Source organism: Acomys minous (assembly GCF_964271855.1).
Source record: "Acomys minous genome assembly, chromosome: 1".
Lineage (NCBI taxonomy): Eukaryota > Metazoa > Chordata > Mammalia > Rodentia > Muridae > Acomys > Acomys minous.
The window spans coordinates 33,965,805-33,985,000 of record NC_140483.1 but is presented as its reverse complement, the minus strand read 5'-3'; the positions used below and the strand labels follow the sequence as shown (position 1 = coordinate 33,985,000).

The window sequence follows — 19,196 nt, the reverse complement described above, 5'->3', positions numbered from 1 at the left end:
GTCTCTCCTGGCTCTCAGCTGCTAGTAATCCATTCATAAGGTTTCAAGAAGCAACACAAAACTCAGGCTTCCAGTTTAGTTTCTCTCTCTCTCTCCCCCCTTCATTCCTTTGCTCACCACTCTCCTTCAGCTCTTGGCAGTCCAAAGTTTAAAAAAAAAAATGTTGAACCATTTCTGTGTTTTCCTCCTGTTGTAACTTGGGCTGTGACATCATAACCCTGCCCACCCACACCCCACCTCTCTCTCTTTCCAACCCCCCTCTTCAGCCCCATGCCCCCAAACACTCCCCCCCCCCCACCCACAGAGAAGAAGGTCCTCCTGTCAGTTCCAATGTGTGAAAACACAAAGCTCCTGGAAGGTGCCCCCTCCTTCCCCTCGCTGCCCCTCCTGCCTCCCCCTCCCTCCCTGCCTTACCCACCGCTCAGCCCGGCTCTCCAGGCTTTTAACAATGATCCCATCTGTTTGACATGTGCGGAAAGGTGGGCTGGATTCAAATAATCTGTCAAGTGAATCAGATCAAAAACACAGCAACCCCCTCCTCAATTCCATCACACACACACACACACACACACACACACACACACACACACACACATACCCCAAGCCGGAGCAAAAGTGTGAGAGAAGTCAGACTTACATAGCACCCACCCTTGATGCCAGGGAGACAGACACCAAACATGCCAAGGGAAAGACCAAATTTATACATATATAAATTCTGTTGCTTATTTGTTTATGAGAGACACCCACACCCCAGTTCCTAACCCCTCTCCCTCAAACCCTGCCACTCCGCAAAGTGCACAGATTTGAAAGCTGGTAGAATCTGTTTTGAAATCTCCAACGAGAGGGTTTTCCCCCCTTTTTTTTTTTCACTCCAAAGCACTATCTGTGGCGATCAGACTCAAGCAGGGTTGCCAGCAAATGCAGGAGGCCCCTTCTAGGGTACAGGCTTTCAAACCAGCGAAGCTAGAGGGAATGAATTTAAGGACACACAGCAGGAGCTGGCTGAATTCATTTTATTTTGACGGGGTAGTTGGGGGAGGAATATCATTTCTGAAATGCCCAAGGAATGAAGGGAGAGGATATGGATTTCTTAAACAGCTTCTAGCAAGAGGAGCGGTGTCTTGGTCTGCAGGTAAAATCCAGAGGGCAAGGAACTGGAGCTGTGTGAAGGAAGAGCAGAGCCGAGAAGGAGAGCAGGGAAGGCAGGAGAAAGGGAAGAGAGCGGAGCAGAGGAAGAGTGGATGGGGAGAGGAGGGAGAGAGGGTGAAAGGCTGACAGGGGGCCAGGGGGCAGAGGGAAGGAGGGAGAGAGGAAAGCAAGGGGGAAGGGGAAGGGAGGAAGGTGAGGAGGAGGAGGAGAAGGCACAGAAGGAGAAAGGAGTGACATGGAAGAGGGAGGGCAGGAGGGTTGAAAAAGGAGGAAACTGGGAGGATGAAGTGCTGAGGGAGAGAAGTGGGGAAGACAAGAGGGGGGCGGATGAAGCAAGGAAGGAGCAGGGAAGGAGGGCTGGGGAGTACATGAAGTCTGGAGAGCAGAGAGGCAGCTAGATCTATGCTGGGTAAACACAGCAGGATCACAGAGGCAGGTGGAAAGGCCACTGGGAACCGGGGCTGAGAAAACAAAGGACACACAGTGGAGGGACTGTCTCGGGGACAGGGCACGGTTTTAAAAACCAGAGTCCAGCACTGTCTCTGTATAGCCTCCCTCTTTCCGCCCCTGCTGCTAGTAATCTCCTCTTTTACCACCTGCCTCACCTTCTGCCCTTCACCTTCATCATCCTAGCCTGCCATCTCCTTAGAAAATTCATGAGTAAAATTCTAACACCCACCCTCAAAAAAAAAAAAAAAAAGAAAGAAAGAAAGAAAGAAAGAAAAAGAAAAAAGAAAAGGGAAGAAACACAAGCAAGGAAACAAAACACCTTTAAAAATCCCTCTCTTTGTTCGAGACACTAACGTCCTGGATTCTCTTATCTAGACTGGGCTGTGTGTGGCCATCTAGACTTCATTTTGACACAAATTGTTTCCTTCAGATGGCAGGGGAGCTTTGCCTGTATTCACCGCCACGGTGGGGCTGGTCTGTTCCCGTCAGCGGTGTCATCATTAATATTAGGAGGCTCTGAGCAGCAAGAAGAGCCAGTCTGTGCTGGCACCTGGGGCTTTACCAGAGAGAGGGAGAGAGAGAGAGACAGACTGGAGACCCTTAACATGGCCAGTGATCCTCTTTGACTTCCTAATTCCAAAATCTGAGGGAAAGGCTCAGCTGGGAGCCTGCCAAGGAGCGTAGTAATAAAGGCCTCCCAGAGCACACAACCAAATGCAGCGTCTATATATAGGAGCTGGGTCTGTTTTAGCTACTTGCAGTCGAAAATGACACCCGGAAACAAACATTTCGGCAATATGTTTATTGGAGTCCTATTCAGCTAGTCCTGGAAAGAGTGAGCGTCTCTGAAAGACGTCACTAGAAGGTTCAAAATTGTTGCTTTCTCTTCTTCCTGCTTCAAATCTCAGAACTGGGAGTCAGTGTGACCTCACAGGGCAGTATAAGCTTCCTGTAGGGTGACTTACTGCAGCCCTTCTTTTTCACATGTGAAGTAAAGCCACACACTTAGTAGCAGGCTCCTGTGTAGCACCTAGCTCTCTCAAGCCCCTACCCACCTTTGATGTTATTTTTTCCTGTCTGTACCTCTGTCTTCTAGCTTACTGGTCTGCCAGGTGAGTTTCCTGAGACTAGGAAAGAAAAGTGAAGTTGGGCCTCTCCCTCCCAGGAGGCACAGGGAATGTCTGTAGGTGATACCTGTTCGGTAGTTCAGAATCACACAGCACTCAGGAGGAAATGCAGACCTAGCTCTCTCTCCCCTGCCTGTGCATCCTGAGCCAAGAGAAGCCCCATCGTCTTGTAAAACTGTGTGGTGCCTCTTCGCTAAATAATCCCAATTCTCCCCCCCCCCCCACACACAATGGCTTATAAATTACTTGTAATGTCAATGATTTTGTTTTGAAAATTGTGTTCATGCAAATAGATCAAGGGCCTTCACTCATGGGTTAGGTTTCCCAGCACCCTCGGGAAGAAGTATGACAGAAGCAGCATGCCAAAGGGCTACATCCTCTGGTGACAGTTCCTGGGACAAATATTTCTGCTTAGGTTTGAGTCTTGGAACCAGGTAATAGGGTCTGCTAGGTGATAGAGAGTCCAAAAGTAGTGTTGGGCCCTTCTCACTCACCAAACAAAGGCTTTCCAGGCTGCCCTTTTCATCCCCAACAGGTGACGGCCTAATAAGAGGGACAGCACTTAAAGACTGATTTTCCTTTCCACCTACCACATTTGTGCGTATTCTTTCTTCCTACCCACTTCCTGCCCATTTTACATGTTAGGACCCTGGGTATGAAAGAGACTAAGCCACAAACCTGCAGACCGGAAGGGCACATCCAGGACAAATGGCCACTAGGGTATGCCAAGTGAAAGAAGCCAGGCTCGATGGGCTATATACACTGTGTGATTCTGGAAGGCAGAACCCAGGAGACAGAAAAGAGGTTAGTGTAGTTTGCTGGGCATTGAGGGGTGGGGAGGAATTAACTACAAAGGCTTCAGGGCAGTTGGAGGTCCTGGGCCTATTCTGTATTTTAAAGGTGGTGATCAACCTTGAGTGTATATATTTATTAAAACTCATGTGTACTAAAAAGGCTAATGTATCCAAATTATACCTCAATATTAAGAGGGAAAACAGGGCAGCGGGTCAAGACGTGTTCTCTTTACATGCTATAGGTGGCAAAGACCAAAAGAAGTAGGTCTGGAGGCGGGGGGTGTCAATCTTTAGTCATACTCAGGGGTCCTATTTTTCCCTCAGCTTCCCCTGATATTCTGACCTAGACTCTGCAAAGACTTTGTCAAAGAAGACTGGTTGGGACAAATATCTGGCTTATAGTCAGTCACAGCTTCATCAACCCAGAGGTTCAACAAACCAAATAACCAAATCCCAAATGAGCACTGCCCAATGACTGTGGCCCTGCTCATTGGAGCAAAACCCAGCAAGTTCCCTTCTCGATCACACCTAAGATCCTAGAGCTTTTTTAACCCTTTTTTTTCTAACCAATATTTTCCTAAGGTTCTCTCTCCCCAGATATGTGTATATGGCTGTGTGTGTGTGTGTGTGTGTGTGTGTGTGTGTGTGTGTGTGTGTGCGCCCACGCACGTGTGTGTGTGAGTCAGTGCCCAGTTCCTGTAAAGATTCCAAAGACTTAAGGGTACATTGGCAGTGGGCGCCCACAGCAGTAATTTTGGTCCTTAAAGAAAGATATATATTCAAATGTAATGGCATTAAAACACTAATATGCATAAACAGGGATAATGTGTGGGAGTTTCGGTGCTTAGTTATTTAAGACCTTCCATGCATGCATGCCTTCATCCTCTATTTAACAAATCAAATATTAAAATGAGAGTATTTGATATTAAAATATTTAAATAGGAGAGGTTTTTAATCTTGGTACTGTGCCTCAATTTAAAATTTTGACAATTTCACAAATATGGTCCTAGTATAACAATAATAAAAGCTAATATTCATTATTAAAGTATATCAGTCACTGTTTGGATTGGTGTGTAGTGGTCATGGTGGTAGTGTGTCTGTGTGTGTGTGTGTGTGTGTGTGTGTGTGTGTGCGTAAATTAATTCAGTCTTCACAATACTTCTATAAATAAGTGCTGCTATGTCCATTTTCAAATGAAGGCTAACAGCATTTACTGTGCGTATACTACTTGTTCAATGTGACATCACTATAGATCTACTACACAACATACATAAATTATCTCATTCAAGTCATTAACTAGCTACTGAGATAGTTGTTGGTAACTTTTCCTGGAGAGATATAAACAAATATCTGCTCACTCCACATCATCAACAGAACAAAGTACCAACTCCAGCCAGGTCCACCATGCTGATCTAGTGAGTTTATTGGGTTTAGTTGCAGTAGGAGGGGTGACTCTAAGCAGTTACATCCAAGCCACCCTTCTATCCCGCCCCCATAAACTCTCACACCCACTAAGACCTGTACAGCTAGGGGCTGGAGAGAGTCATGGCTAGAATCTCAAAGGACGTTCTGGTGACCCTGTCCCTCACATACATTTCCATTGAAGGAATGTTTAATTTGGTTTTGTGCTTAAATTCTAAATTTTGCTACTTTCAACAAGATAAAAGTTCCCTTGCTGTTATTATAGACCTCACTGTCACTGTGTTGTTTTACTTATTTGTTGCCATGGCTTCAGGAAGACCACAGAAATCTCTGCCCCATGATAGCAACTGTCATGTTGTGCCTGGAGAAAACAGATTTACCACAACAGTTCCTCTATGATCACTGCTTCTAGATGGGCAAGGCCAGGCCCAGGAATTAAAGCAACTGAGCTATCTCCCTGGAAGAGAATGCGCTACCGGAGAGCCTTCACTCTTAACCCGCACTCTGCATTGCCTTTCCAGGATGGATGTAAGTGCACATGAACACCCACTTCACTCCTAACAGGGCAAAACAAGGATGTGCCTCACAAGGGCCTCTCAAGAATTCCTCTAGAGCAATGGAAAGATCATTCTTAGGCCCTTTTCTGGTGCCTCCCCTGGATGATCTTCTGATACCTCTGAGAAGTGTGGGCTTAGCTGAGATCCACAGCTACATACAAGGTTCACATCTGCCAACCAAATGATACCTCCAGAGGCTCCCCCCAAGAGCTCTAGCTTTCACTTCCCTTGTCCCCCAGAACCATTGTGTTCCCATTACAACAAAGAGCAAATAACCAAGCCTTCAGAAATGAAGAATCAGACCCATTAATGCCATAAGGATAAAAATCAGACACGATGGATAAGTATAACATTGTTTGGTTAACTAATCCTGACCTGTAATACTAAAGACAGCTACTAGTTGATAATCCACTGACCACCATAAAATCTATGCTTTATTTTTTCTAGAAAAAAAAATAGAATGATTTTTTTAACTTTTTATTGATTCTTTGTGAGTTTCACATCATGTACCTCAGTTCCACTCATTTCCCCATAACCTTGTATCCACCCTTGCAACCTCCACCCAAAAAATAAAAATAAAAATAGGAATATACAAACAGAAAAAAAAAAGCATAGAAAACCTCTCTCACGGAATCTTTAGTGTGTCACAGCTGTCCTACAGTATACCTCTCTGTCTACACATCTTCACTTGAAAATGTTCATTGAAATGAACCATTGAAATAAATCATTGGTCTGATTTGAGGTCTGCCAGGGACCAAACGGCCCGTGGCCGACCCCCACCCATTCAGCATCTGCAGCAAACATCCTGCTTGGCCACTCATTAGGCATGCAAGGCATCTGGCTTAGCCCTGAGAAGAGAGCGATCCGATCCTGAGATAACCACAGAGACATCCTGCTTTGCCCCACCTAGGAAAACCCTTCCCCCTGCAGATGTTCCCGGGGCTCAACCCCAGAAGATTCTGTACTTTTCCATTTACTCTCCTCGCTCACCCCCGCCCTCCCTAAAGCAGGTTTTAAAAAGCCTGCCCTCACCTTCAATAAACGGCTCTTGACAAGCTACTGTTTCCTTGAGCCACGCCTCTCTCTTGCCCATTACTTTATCCACAGGTTGCGACCCCCCTCGGCCCCCCAATAACTCGACCAGGCCGACTGGTTATGTGGCGCCCCACGTGGGGCTCGAGGTGCGGGTTTCTCCCCGAACGGATTAAGGGACCGGTCCACAGGATTTTTCATGACCAGCCGAGCTCGCCCGGCCGGCCTCGTCATTAGGTAAGTCATCCGTTCGCATATCTCAAGAATGGGCCATTCGCTGTCCAAGGAAGCAAAGTTCATAAGAGGCTTAAAGGACGTACTCAGAGAGAGGGGTATTAGGGTAAAAAAGAAGCATTTGATTGAGTTTTTTGTTTTTATTGACCAGACCTGTCCCTGGTTCATGATTGATGGACCTACTATTCATTCTGAAAAGTGGCAAAAGGTGGGGCGTGAGCTTAATGCGCTTATCCAAAAAGATGGTAATGCAGCGGTAGCGAACAGTATTTTTTCTTATTGGGGCCTTATACGGGACATAATTGAGTCCGGCGAAAACGAAAGCGGACAGAGGCAACTCCTCTCCGTGGCTGAACTCTGCCTGTGCAAACCTCTTCCTCCTTCTCGTTCCTCTTTGCAGGGTTCCTCTCTTACGCTCACTGACATGTCCCTCGACTCTGTTCCTCCTGCATCCTCGAAATCTTCAGAAAATCCTTCCCCTGAGCCCGTTTCTGATTCTTCCATGGCCCCCCGCCGTCTTTACCCTTCGCTTCCTCCCACCTATGAGGATCCTATCTCAACCATGGATTCTTTTGCGCTCTCAGCCTTTTTTCGTTGGCCATATTCACGCTCACTCCACCCTGCCAGGGCCTCTGACCACACTTAATGCCCAGGTGGACTCAGCCACGCGCCCCCTGCTTTCAGGGCTGGCCATTCCATCCGCCAGCGACCCCGTTGCTATGGCCAGGGAGGCTCACGCCCTCCACCATCTTAATTCCCAAAGCCTTTGCCACATGTTCTCCATCACTCGGGAACAAGCCCGGGCTATTGTTAAAGAATGCCAGGCATGTGTCACCTTTCTTCCCAAGCCACATACGGGAGTCAACCCTCGTGGCCTCATGCCTGGACAGGTCTGGCAAATGGATGTTACTCATTTCTCCTCTTTTAAGAAACTTAAGTATATTCATGTGTCTATAGATACTTTTAGTGGATTTATTTGCGCCTCTCCGCACGCTGGAGAGTCTACTAGAGATGTTATTGATCATGTTTTGTATTGCCTTATTGTATGCTGGAGAGTCTACTAGAGATGTTATTGATCATGTTTTGTATTGCCTTATTGTATGCTGGAGAGTCTACTAGAGATGTTATTGATCATGTTTTGTATTGCCTTACTGTTGCCCCCAAACCCTTTACCTTAAAGACTGATAATGGCCCTGGATATACAAGCTCTGCCTTCAAGTCCTTCTGTGCCGAACTGCAGATTAAACATGTTACGGGGATACCTTACAATCCCCAAGGACAAGGAATTGTTGAAAGGGCCCACCAAACACTTAAAATAATGCTTAATAAGTTACAGTTTTCCAAAGGAATCCTATATCCCTCTACAGCAGGGCCTTGCCTGCTTCTCAATCGTGCATTGTTCAACCTAAATTTTCTACAAAAGGATGATCTTGGCCATTCGGCGGCCGATCGCCTTTGGCACTCTTCCACCTCCGCCATCTATGCTAAGGCTTTGTGGAAGGATCCACTAACCCATCAGTGGCATGGACCCGACCCAGTCCTTATTTGGGGCAAAGGTCATGCCTGCATTTATGATCAGGAAGAACAAAATGTGCGCTGGTTACCTGAGCGCCTAATCAAACCTTTTAACCCCCCTCCCCCAGGGAACACCCCTGAGGAAAAGATGTAATTGTGCTCTTTTTCAGGACCATGATCTTCGGTGTGCTGGTCGTTTTTTTACATTGCCTCTGCCTCTTCCCGCCTGCCTCCACCGTCCCTTCATATGACCACCGGCCTTATGCTGTTTATAATTTTACCTGGGAGGTTGTTAACCAGGACAGTGACGTTGTTAATTCCTCCTCGACTCTGGGTGCCGAGCCCCATTGGCCCGTCCTGCATGTCGATTTTTGTGCACTTGCCCTAGGAGTTAACTCCTATTGGGGCATGGAGGATATTTTTTGGCCTACAACCCAGTCCGAGGCGCCCGAACTCACTTCCTCCCATGACATCGGAGGCTTTGAACCAGGCTGTCGCAATGACATGGAACGGGTTATGCTTCACAAAATTTTTTCTAAAAAGGGAAAGGTCTATGGTGGAGACATCTATGTTTGCCCAGGTTTCTCTCACCGGCCCCGTCATGATAACCACCGCGGTGGTGGGGACCAAGATTTTTACTGTGCCTCTTGGGGGTGTGTTGGATGTATTTATCCCCCTCCCCGCCCTTTTACGAGGGTATTGCTCTTCTTTCCACCTTGCTCTTTACCAATGTTACCCCCACCCTCTCCGGCCCAGCTCCCGACAATCGCATTACCCTCCAGTCTGTTTCCGGCATAGGTACTTGCCTCCTGGATCCCCATATGCTCCCTCCTCTTCCCCTCAGTGGCGTTTGCGCCCAGATTGTCATCCTCGACCTCTCCCTCTCCTACATTCTCGTGCCAAATAACACTCGTTTTGCTTGTTCCTCTGGTTTAACCTCGATCGTCTATGCCCCTACCTTCCTTTCCTCCAAAGACTGATGTATCCTTGTTATTCTTCTTCCCCGTTTTACTATTCATGACCCCGACTCATTTTTAAATTTTCTGGAGAAGGGAATTTCCCTAACCCTAACCCTGCCTCCCCCTGGCTTACTACTCTTCTCCCCACCCTGCTCGGGCCCCTTGTTGGTGTTCTCCTTCTATTATCCTTTGGCCCATGGGCTTTCAACCGTCTTACAGGGTTCGTTAAAAGTCAGGTGGAAGCTGCCACCAAGAATATCCAGGTTCACTACCACCGCCTGGAGACTGAGGACCCAAATGAGACTTCTATTACCATCCAGGAGATATCACCTACGCCTCAGTCGGTTACCTATGGGCGGCCTTTACAGTTCCCGAGGATGCAGAACGCTGGATGGCGAGCCTGGTTGTGCCCTCGGCGCCTTTGGTAAACCTGTGCAAGCCCTCCCCCATATATTTTGGCCTGAGCCCACTTTGACCTGACCCGCGATAGTGCCTGGTAAGTCAGAGACGGAGCGATCGAATAAGTCTCGGTTATCAGACGTCGGTTGGTCCTTGGTGGGAGGACAGACCATAGGCGTGGTAAGATTGAGCATCGATCCTCTAGCAGGCTCAGGCCATCGCGAGGCCCCCTTTCCTTGGGAATTTGGCCAGTCCAGAATAACTGTTGTCCTGAAACACTTGGACATTAGTGATTCTCAAATATACCGCCATCCTGTAACAATGACTGGTGACCTCCTAAAGGTCACTCGCTGGGCTGTAAGGTCTTCCTCAGGCCAAAGTAAACAAAAAAGGGTGAGATGCCAGGGACCAAACGGCCCATGGCCGACCCCCACCCATTCAGCATCTGCAGCAAACATCCTGCTTGGCCACTCATTAGGCATGCAAGGCATCTGGCTTAGCCCTGAGAAGAGAGCGATCCGATCCTGAGATAACCACAGAGACATCCTGCTTTGCCCCACCTAGGAAAACCCCTCTCCCTGCAGATGTTCCTGGGGCTCAACCCCAGAAGATTCTGTACTTTTCCATTTACTCTCCTCGCTCACCCCCACCCTCCTTAAAGCAGGTTTTAAAAAGCCTGCCCTCACCTTCAATAAACAGCTCTTGACAAGCTACTGTTTCCTTGAGCCACGCCTCTCTCTCGCCCATTACTTTATCCACAGGTTGCGACCCCCCTCGGCCCCCCAATAACTCGACCAGCCGGACTGGTTAGAGGTCTCTGCCTTCTGTAAAGACATCATCAATATTGGATTTTCACTGGCACTCCTCCCAGTCATCCTGTTGTTGCCCTGCATCATGGAGATCCTGTGGCTTTGAATCTAGCAGGCCTGCCCCTTTCATGTGCCCCCAGCAATTCACAGGTAATGTAGATTTGCAGGGTGGGATAACTCAAAGCCCTTGGTCTGAGCCTAGGTGGTAGCTGAGCTGGCCAGCCCACTGACTATCCCTAATCTGTACCACCAGGGTGAACTCTCCAGCACTGTCCTAGCTAGGCCACCCAATGCTACAATCAGCAGGAGGCAGGGACAGCTCTCCTGCTCTTGTGCCCTCAGGATCAGCTCACCCACACCCATACCTCCAGAGCCAACTTCAGTGTGCTTCCCAATCAAAGTGCAGGGTCCACTTTCCCAAGTGCTGCATACTATAAGGGGCTGGACCAGCTCTCCCTCTCCCACACCTTCAGGTGCAGCTCACCCATGCCTTCACCATCAGGGCCAGCTCCACTGTGTTGCCTAACTGAGGGGCAGGGCTAGCTCTCCCACTCTCATGACCTCAGAGCCAGCTCCTCTGGCTACTGCAGATGACAAGGGGAGGGGGAGGACATCATCCTTGTGACCACTTTACCTCCTAACAGGTAAGTGGCAGGGACACCTCTCCCACACTCACCCCTGCACTCCTCCACCAGGGCCAGCTCTATGTGCTGCCAATGAGGAGATTCAGGGCACTCTCCTAAGGGCTGCAGTTGGTGAGGGGCAAGACCAGGTAACCCACTCAGTCTCATGACCCAGGTCAGCTCTTCCAACTGCTTTAAGTGGCAAGGGGCAAGGGAGGTGGCAGAGGGCATCACACCCATGCCCAGGCTACCTCATGGAAAACAAGTGGCAGGGCCAGCTCTCCCACACTCATATCCTTGGAGCTGGTTCATCTGCACCCCTGTCACTAAGGCCAGCTCTACTGTGCTGCCCAAGGAAGGTGCAGGGCCCACTGTCCTAAGTGCTACAGACAGTGAGGGGCAGGGACAGTTTTCATGACCCTTTGGCCAGTTCTCTCAACTACCCATAAGTGGAGAAGGGTAAGGTGAGGGCCTCATCCCAGTGCCCAGGCCACCTCACAGCAGACAAGTGGAGGGGTCAGCTCTCTGTGCCTCTACCACTAGGGCCAACTCTACTGGACTGCAGCTGTCAAGGAACAGGGTCAGCTGTCTTGCTTCCATGACCCCGAGGCCAGCTTTCATGACTGCTGGAGGTGGTGAGGGGCAAAGAGGACAGGAGGGCATCACCTCTGTACCCACCCCGCCCCACAATAGACAAGTGGTGGGGCCAGCGCTCCCATGCTCACACCCATGGGGCCCAGCTCACCCACACCCCTGCCACCACACAGCCAGCTCCACTGTGCTGCCTAGGCCAGGCATAGGGCTGGCTCTCGAGTGCTGAGTAGTGGCGCCAGCCCTCTAGAGTGCCACAGCCAGTGAAGGACTGGGCCAGGTCTGCATAGGCCCTGGACATTCACATAGACCCCGGCTGCTGCCCAGACCAGGAGCGTTCCCACGTTCTCTACCACAGGCATCAGGGATCATGGGCCCCTGCTGCGACCCACACATGGCTCTCAGCAGCAGCCCAGGGTGGGACTTTACCATGGCCTCAGGGGGTGGGGCTAGCTACTCACAGCAGGCTATTCCTTTCCTCCCTCCAATCTCCAGTTCTGTCTCCCTTCACGAGGCTCAAACTGATCCACTTCTGTTTTTCTCCGTCTGTCCACCACATACTTACTTGCACTCTGTAGTGGCTCCTGCTGCTAGGCAGGCCACACAGCTAGCGGGCCTCCGAGTGTCCTCCTCTGTCCACGCTGGCAGTGGTGCGGTGGCAAGCAGGCCTCTAGGAGTTCATATGGCTCACTCGAGCCATGTGGTGGCAGGCAGGTCTCTGGTGTCTCTCCCGGCACCTAAAATATGGTATGGAAGTGGGCGGGTCTCTGGATGTCTTCCTCCGCCAAAGCTGTACTACGTGCTGACAGGCAAGGCAAGGATCTGTGTGTCTACAGCCTGCGGCCCATGCGGATCTCCGGACAATGTTTCCCACCTAGGTTGCAGGGCATGATAGTCATCAGGTCTCTGGCTATCTCCTTCTTCCTACACTGTGTGCTGTGTGACTCTGTTCACCTCTTCTCTGAGGCTATTGCTGCAGGGCATGGAGGTCAACAGGTCTATGGCTATCTTTCCTCCTCCGGTGCTGAGCGATGTGGCAGTATGCTGTGCTCTGTGAGTCTACAGCCACTCGTGCTGATTTGGTGGGGAGCAGGTCTGTGTGCGTCTTTCCCTGGCAGCACAGACTCCCATGGTGGTCCCCAGGTCCTGTGCTTTATTTTTAACGTCTTTTTAAAAAGATGTGACCACTTCTAACCTGCCTTAATTTTTCTTCTACATTTCTTTATGGGTCAGTTTTCATTAGGTTACATTGTGCTGGTAAGCAGTCTGCAAATCTCAAAGACTTAGTAGACATTGCCGTCTTACACATGTTACATTGTAGTTACAGGTCAGCTACATATTCAGGGATGTTGATGAGAAGTAGATTTCTCACACAAGGAGATGCAAGAGGAGGTTGTATAACAATAGGCATGTGTATTTTAGGGTTCTCTAACCGACCAGGGCTGCTAGAATGAATGTGTAGGTTAAGAGGAGATTTATTAGACCAGCTTACAGAATGTGGTTCCAGCAGGCCAACAATGGCTACCTCACTGCTTCACAACAGAAAGGCTAAGAACGTGGTAGCTGTTCAGTCCACAAGTCTGGATGTCTCTAGAGTCCTAATGCAGCCCTGGAGTCCTAGGGGATTTCTAGAGAGCTGCTGATTTTTCAGTCTGTGTTGGAACCCTGAAGAAGTAGAATTTAATACTGGCTTCAGCAACAGGATAGATGAACTTGCCAGAGAGGGCGAGGGCAAGCAGGCAAAAGGCAAAGTTTTCTCTTCTGCCAAGTTCTTTCGTGTGAGCTGCCACACACACACACACACACGCACGCACAGGCACACGCACACGCACACGCACACGCACATGCACACACACGCGCACACACACAAAATGTATGATACAGATATAAGGTGGGTCTTTCTACTTCAAATCATCTGTCAAGAAATCCCCCACAGGAGGGCCCAGGAGCTTGGATTCTAGTTGATTCCAGATAGTGTTAAGTTGACAACCAAGGTAAAATATTTCAGCATGGTAATGTAATCTTCCTACAAGGTGAAAACAAATTCGTGAGGATAACAATACTATCTAGCACAACAACTTACTGATTGAAATGAGGCCAAGAGTGAAAATGATCTGCATAGGTTTTATACAGTCCCCAATGGTTTTCGTGTGGATGACAATAGATATAATGTATAGATACCTAGGAACACAAGTCCATAGAGAGTAGAGTCTTTGTAAGTGGCTTACATGACCCGCTGACACAAACCTTCCACTTCATCAAAATTGAGTACTAATATCTATCAATTTTGAATTTCCTCTGGATGTTGTTCTGGTTAGCTTTCTATCAACTTGACACAAGTTATAAACAACTGAGGGTAGGGAGCCTTGTGTGAGAAAAGGCCTCCAGAAGATCGGGCTATAGGCAAGCCTGTACACTATCCAAAAAGTTGTAAAATATCATTCATAAAGTCCATTGCAGTAGGCTGGCCATTGAGAAGTGCATAAGGGATAGATGGTGACAACCCAACTTTGTGGCCCACTTCCATATGTAATCAAAAGGATCAGAGTAGTTTGGCTCACTATTTTGATAAATGTTGACTCAGTGATCACTTCCCAAATCTATACTTTTGGTTCTATGAAATAAACTGATGTCACGTTATCTTAAAAAAAGAGAGAGAGAGAGAGAGAAAGCATTAGATGTTAAAGTTTATTTATTAATTAATTAGCATATATTAAGCTAACAGTATTCCCTTACTAGTCTTCAAGAGCCAAACTTATTGAACCACTTTCTTTGATCAGTTTCTATCAGTGTTGTTGAAACTCTTTCATTATTCAATGTTTTCATGTTTAGTTTACTGAACTCAATTCTCATTTAGATCAGTTCTTAGCACGCATTTAGCTAAAACAAAAATTTTATCCATACATCCAGCTTTGGTTCACATGAGACTTACCAGTTCTTACTTCCACTGCTATGAGTCTTGCTTTGTGGCAGTTATTGTTATTGTCCATTTTCCTAAGAAATATTTAACATATGTAAATTTGGCCATGTAACTTCACTCATTATGAGATTTACATATGACTATTTTGTAGGTGGCATTTGTAACAAGTTGGGTGAGTTTTGTCTCTCTGATCATTAAGCTTTCTGAGTACGGCATGGTCTTTGTAGTCTCAAATTCATGAATTGTGATTATCTGACCAGGATTGGGCCCACAAGCTCCTGTCATAAAGAGGGAAGAAGATAACAAGACCTCACCTCTCCTTGAGGATTTGTACACAGTTCATGGTTATTAGGGAAAGAGAGAGATTTTCTTTAGGAGTGTAGTCACAGGTGAAGTAACTGGTTGTAAATAAACTAATGTTCCTGTAAACAACTCTCATGAAATTCATTGGGTCATCAAAAAAAAAATCTTCAAAAATGGGAAAGTAGGAAGGGGGTAGGGTTAGGAAAAGGGAAGAATTAGTGGGAGAGAGACAAGAGAGAATAACAATATGAACATGATCAAAACACATTATATACATGTATGAATGTGTCATAATGAAAAGGAAAGAAGAGAGACAGACGTGAAAATAGTCAAAAACTTTATAAGTAACTTTTCTACATGTGATATTGGTCTTTTTACTTAAGGGATAATAAGTTATCTGAGCGTACATTTGTAGATATTTATAACTCCAAATTCTCTAACTGTAGGCTAGTAGAAATGTGTGATAAGGATGAGTGAATTACCAGGAGCATTTTCATCAATAGTCAGACTCTCCAAAATGGAAAATGACTTGATAAAAATTTAGGAACAAATCAAAAGAGAGTTTTGCTTAAGGACAGGGTAGCTGAATTTTTCAGAAATTTGAAAAATACAAAAACAGTTTGTATGAAATTTCTATTTCAAATAAAATTGGTGTCTAGGCATAACCATTTAAAAGTTTTATATCTGCACACACCTCTGGAAGGCTACTCATGATACTGGAGTATTAGCCAGAGTGCAGGAAAATTCATTTGATGGAACAATCTATGAACTGCAGGGATTACAGCATCTCAGAGGCTACCAATGACTATAAAACCAAAACAACCCTTACTACTTTCTGAAAACTCCTTGGGGGGCGGGCAGTGCCTCCTCTATGAAGAACCATCCTCCTAAATTAAGGCAAAAAAAACAGTGTGTATCTTTCTGCTTGGACTCTCATACTTGTACAATAGTCCTTAGAATAGTGTAAAGGCTACTGTGCATTGTTTCAGTAGCACTTTTGCCCAATATTGTAGATTCTGATCTATTCCCAAACTAGTTACAGGTAGGAGGGAGCTTGCTCTTGATGTTGGGCAGTGACAGTGAAAACACAATCACAAAGATAAACACCCAGCATCCTACGAGGGCTATATAGCTAAAAAGATAGTGCAGGGTTACAATTTGGCTATATTCTTATTGTTGGTTTTAGATCATTTGTTATATGTTTTAAATGCTGTGCCTTTGTTGGATTTGCACTTTATGTGCACTTTTTCCCAGAATGCAGCCTCTGAGTTTATCTTACAATATTCAACAATAGAAACAATTTTAAATTGGTGAGTTAAAATATTTTCTTTTATTGGGTCATCATATGTTGTTTGTTTGCAGACAGGTGTCACTATGGAACCCACATGGCCTTTAAACTTGCAATCCTCCTGCCTCAGCCTCCCAAGTAATGAGATTACAGGCATGTGCCACCACATGAGTTTTAGGTAAGTTATATTTAATGCATTTTTACTTGTAGAGAAGAATCTGTATCTGTTCTTGAGGTGCTGCCCAGATCCACACTCAGAAAATAGTGAGGATTCTAGAAATGTATTTAATGGTTTATGGCCAAAAGGCTTAACTACATAAGCTCCAACAATGTTTGGACAATATGTATCTGGTGTTCTCGTGAGGATATACAGAACACTTTTCTACCAAATGGTCATCTTTCTAAGTGTTGTCTGGAAAGCTCATTCTTATTAAGTGGCATTTTACTCCATTCTCTTCAATTTCCTCTGGATATTGTTCTGGTTAGATTTATGTCAACTTGACACAAGTTATGGACAACTGAGAGTAGGGAACCTTGAGTGAGAAAATGCCTCCAGAAGACTGGGCTATAGGCAAGCCTGTGGAACATTTCATTTTTTAACATTTATTTTATTATGTATACAAATGTTCTGCCTGCCTGCCAGTAGAGGGCACCCGATCTCATTATAGATGGTTATGAACCATGAGTTGGTTGCTAGGAATTGAACTTAGGACCTCTTGAAGAATAGCTAGCACTCTTAACCTCCAGATATCTCTCCACCTCATGTAGAGCATTTTTTAAAAATTAGTAATTGATGGGGGAAGGCATAGTCCATTGTGGGTGGTGCCATCCTTGGACTGAAGATTCTAGGTTCCATAAGAAAGCGGGCTGAGTAAGCCATGAGGAGTAAGCCAGTAATCAGCACCCCTCCATGGCCTCTGCATCAGCTCCTGCATTCAGGTCCCTGCCCTGTTTGAGTTCCTGTCTTGACTTACTTAGATCATGTATAGTGGTGTGAAAGTGTAAACAAAACAAACCCTTTCCACTCCTTGGAATATACCCAGAAGATGCTGCAGGACACAACAAGAACATTTGCTCAACCATTTTCATAGCAGCCTTATTCATAATAGCCAGAACATAGAAAAAGCCTAAGTGTCCCTCAGTAGAAGAATAGATAAAGAAACTGTGGCACATTTACACTATGGAATACTACTCAGCTATTAAAAACAAGGAATTCCTGAAATTTGTGGACAAATGGATTGAACTAGAAATGATCATAATGAGTGAGTTAACCCAGAAGCAGGAAGAGTCAAATGGTATATACTCACTTATATCTGGACACTATCCCAAGGGATATGTCCCATTAAAGTCTTCACTTACCAGGAAAGTGGGTCAAAGGAGAGGACATCCTATTGGGACTCTAAATGAAAGGAGCATAGGAGAATGGGGAAATAGAAGGATCCAGAGGGTCCTAGAAGCCTACAAGAAGAACATTATGATGGGCAGATCTGGGCCCAGGGGTCCTGCTCACACTATGGCACCAGCCAAGGACAATACGGACAGTAAACTTCGAACCCTTAAACAGTTCTAGCCAATGGATAAGACATTCTCCACAATTGAGTGGAAAGTAGGGTCTGACTTTCACACGAACTCTGGTGCCCCATTATTGACCACATCATCCAGATGGGGAGGCTTGGTGGCACTCAGAGGAAGGATAGCAGGCTACCAAGAAGAGACTTGATACCCTATGAGCATATACAGGGGAGGAGGTCACCCTCAGTCATAGTCATGGGGAGGGGAGTAAGGGGAATATGGGAGGGAGGGAGGAATGGGAGGATACAAGGGATGGAATAACAATTGAGATGTAATATGAATAAATTAATAAAATATATTTAAAAACAAATCCTTTCTTCCCCAACTTGCTTTTGACCACAGTGTTTTATCATTATGCAATAGTAACCCGAACTAGGACAGAAATAAATTATAGCTGACAAAACTCAAGTCATGTTAGCCCCTATGCCAAGCAAGTGATTTCATATTATCACTGGAAAATGTCAATTAAAAGAGCTATGGCTAACACAGGGCCTGAGCAGTCCTTAAGCTATGCAGAAAGACCTTCGAAGCCATGGTGGTTGTCATGGTTGCTACTGGATACAAGTGTTTTCTACATAATCCTGGATGTGCTCTGCTAAAAGTGTTGGGGTTCACACTTCCCTTGGTCTAAGCTGAGTGAGTCACTACTGTGTCCACATGGCTCAGAATTGCAAGTGTGTGCTGAGATTATCCTAACCACTACTTCAACAATATCTTGGCCTCTCAACTAGGTCTTTGGTGGAGTCCTACCTGACCTTCTTTGTCTTCCAGGAAATAAATGGAGCACAACCTAAGACAGTCTTTGTACTTTCACCGTGGAAGAGTAGGACATACAACATCTCCCCAAGTCTGCTTCATGTACATGTTATAGAGAAACGTATGGACATGAATGAACTGTAAGATGTTGTTACTGCCCTGTCAAAGGTCTGAATGAAATTCAGCAAACATTCCACATAGTGACTGAGATTTTCCAGATAGGCAGATGGCTTTTGAATGGGACATTGTTGTTATTTTTTCAACATTTCCTCTTTGTAATTTTTTAAAATTAAAATATAATTGCATATTTTTCTTGCTCCCTTTCTTTCTCCCAACCTCTTCCAGGCCCACACCCATTTCCTCACAAACCGTGACCTTTTTGTGTTGTTTGTTTGTTTTATTACTATTGTGACATATACGTATAAACACATAATATTTAAGTACAACCTGCTGGTTCTATTTAGTGTTGCTTATCTATATATGATTTCAGGGCTGACCACTCAACATTAGACAACCAATTAGGGACTCATTTCTGGGAAAGACCAATTCTCTCTTTCTCGGTTATTACCCTTCTATAGTTTTTTTGTCTAGGGCTGAGTTCCCCCTTCTGTGCTAATATATCAACTACTATTTTCCTGTTGAGGTTTCATGGGTGTAGCTTTTCTGTCATTTCTAGGAGACACAATATGGTATCAG

General features: G+C 46.1%; 1 protein-coding gene and 1 long non-coding RNA gene across 4 annotated transcripts in view; one reads left to right on the top strand and one right to left on the bottom strand.

Moving 5' to 3' along the window:
- PAPPA2 (pappalysin 2) overlaps positions 1–207 on the bottom strand; it is a 232,112-nt gene extending 231,905 nt beyond the window's left edge. The window contains exon 1 of one of the 2 annotated variants that reach the window (XM_084794567.1): positions 118–207. The gene's annotated coding sequence lies outside the window, so the exon portion shown is untranslated. The other variant, XM_084794566.1, reaches the window with a different exon arrangement.
- An 827-nt stretch (positions 208–1,034) lies between these two features.
- LOC311597159 lies at positions 1,035–10,533 on the top strand. Of its 2 annotated transcripts, none has more exons than XR_014779122.1 (4): positions 1,035–1,132; positions 5,256–5,470; positions 6,607–6,768; positions 10,400–10,533. It is a non-coding gene; the product is annotated as an uncharacterized lncRNA (long non-coding RNA). The 2 variants fall into 2 exon arrangements; XR_014779123.1 differs by lacking the exon at positions 10,400–10,533 and adding an exon at positions 8,451–9,395.
- Positions 10,534–19,196: the final 8,663 nt, after the last annotated feature.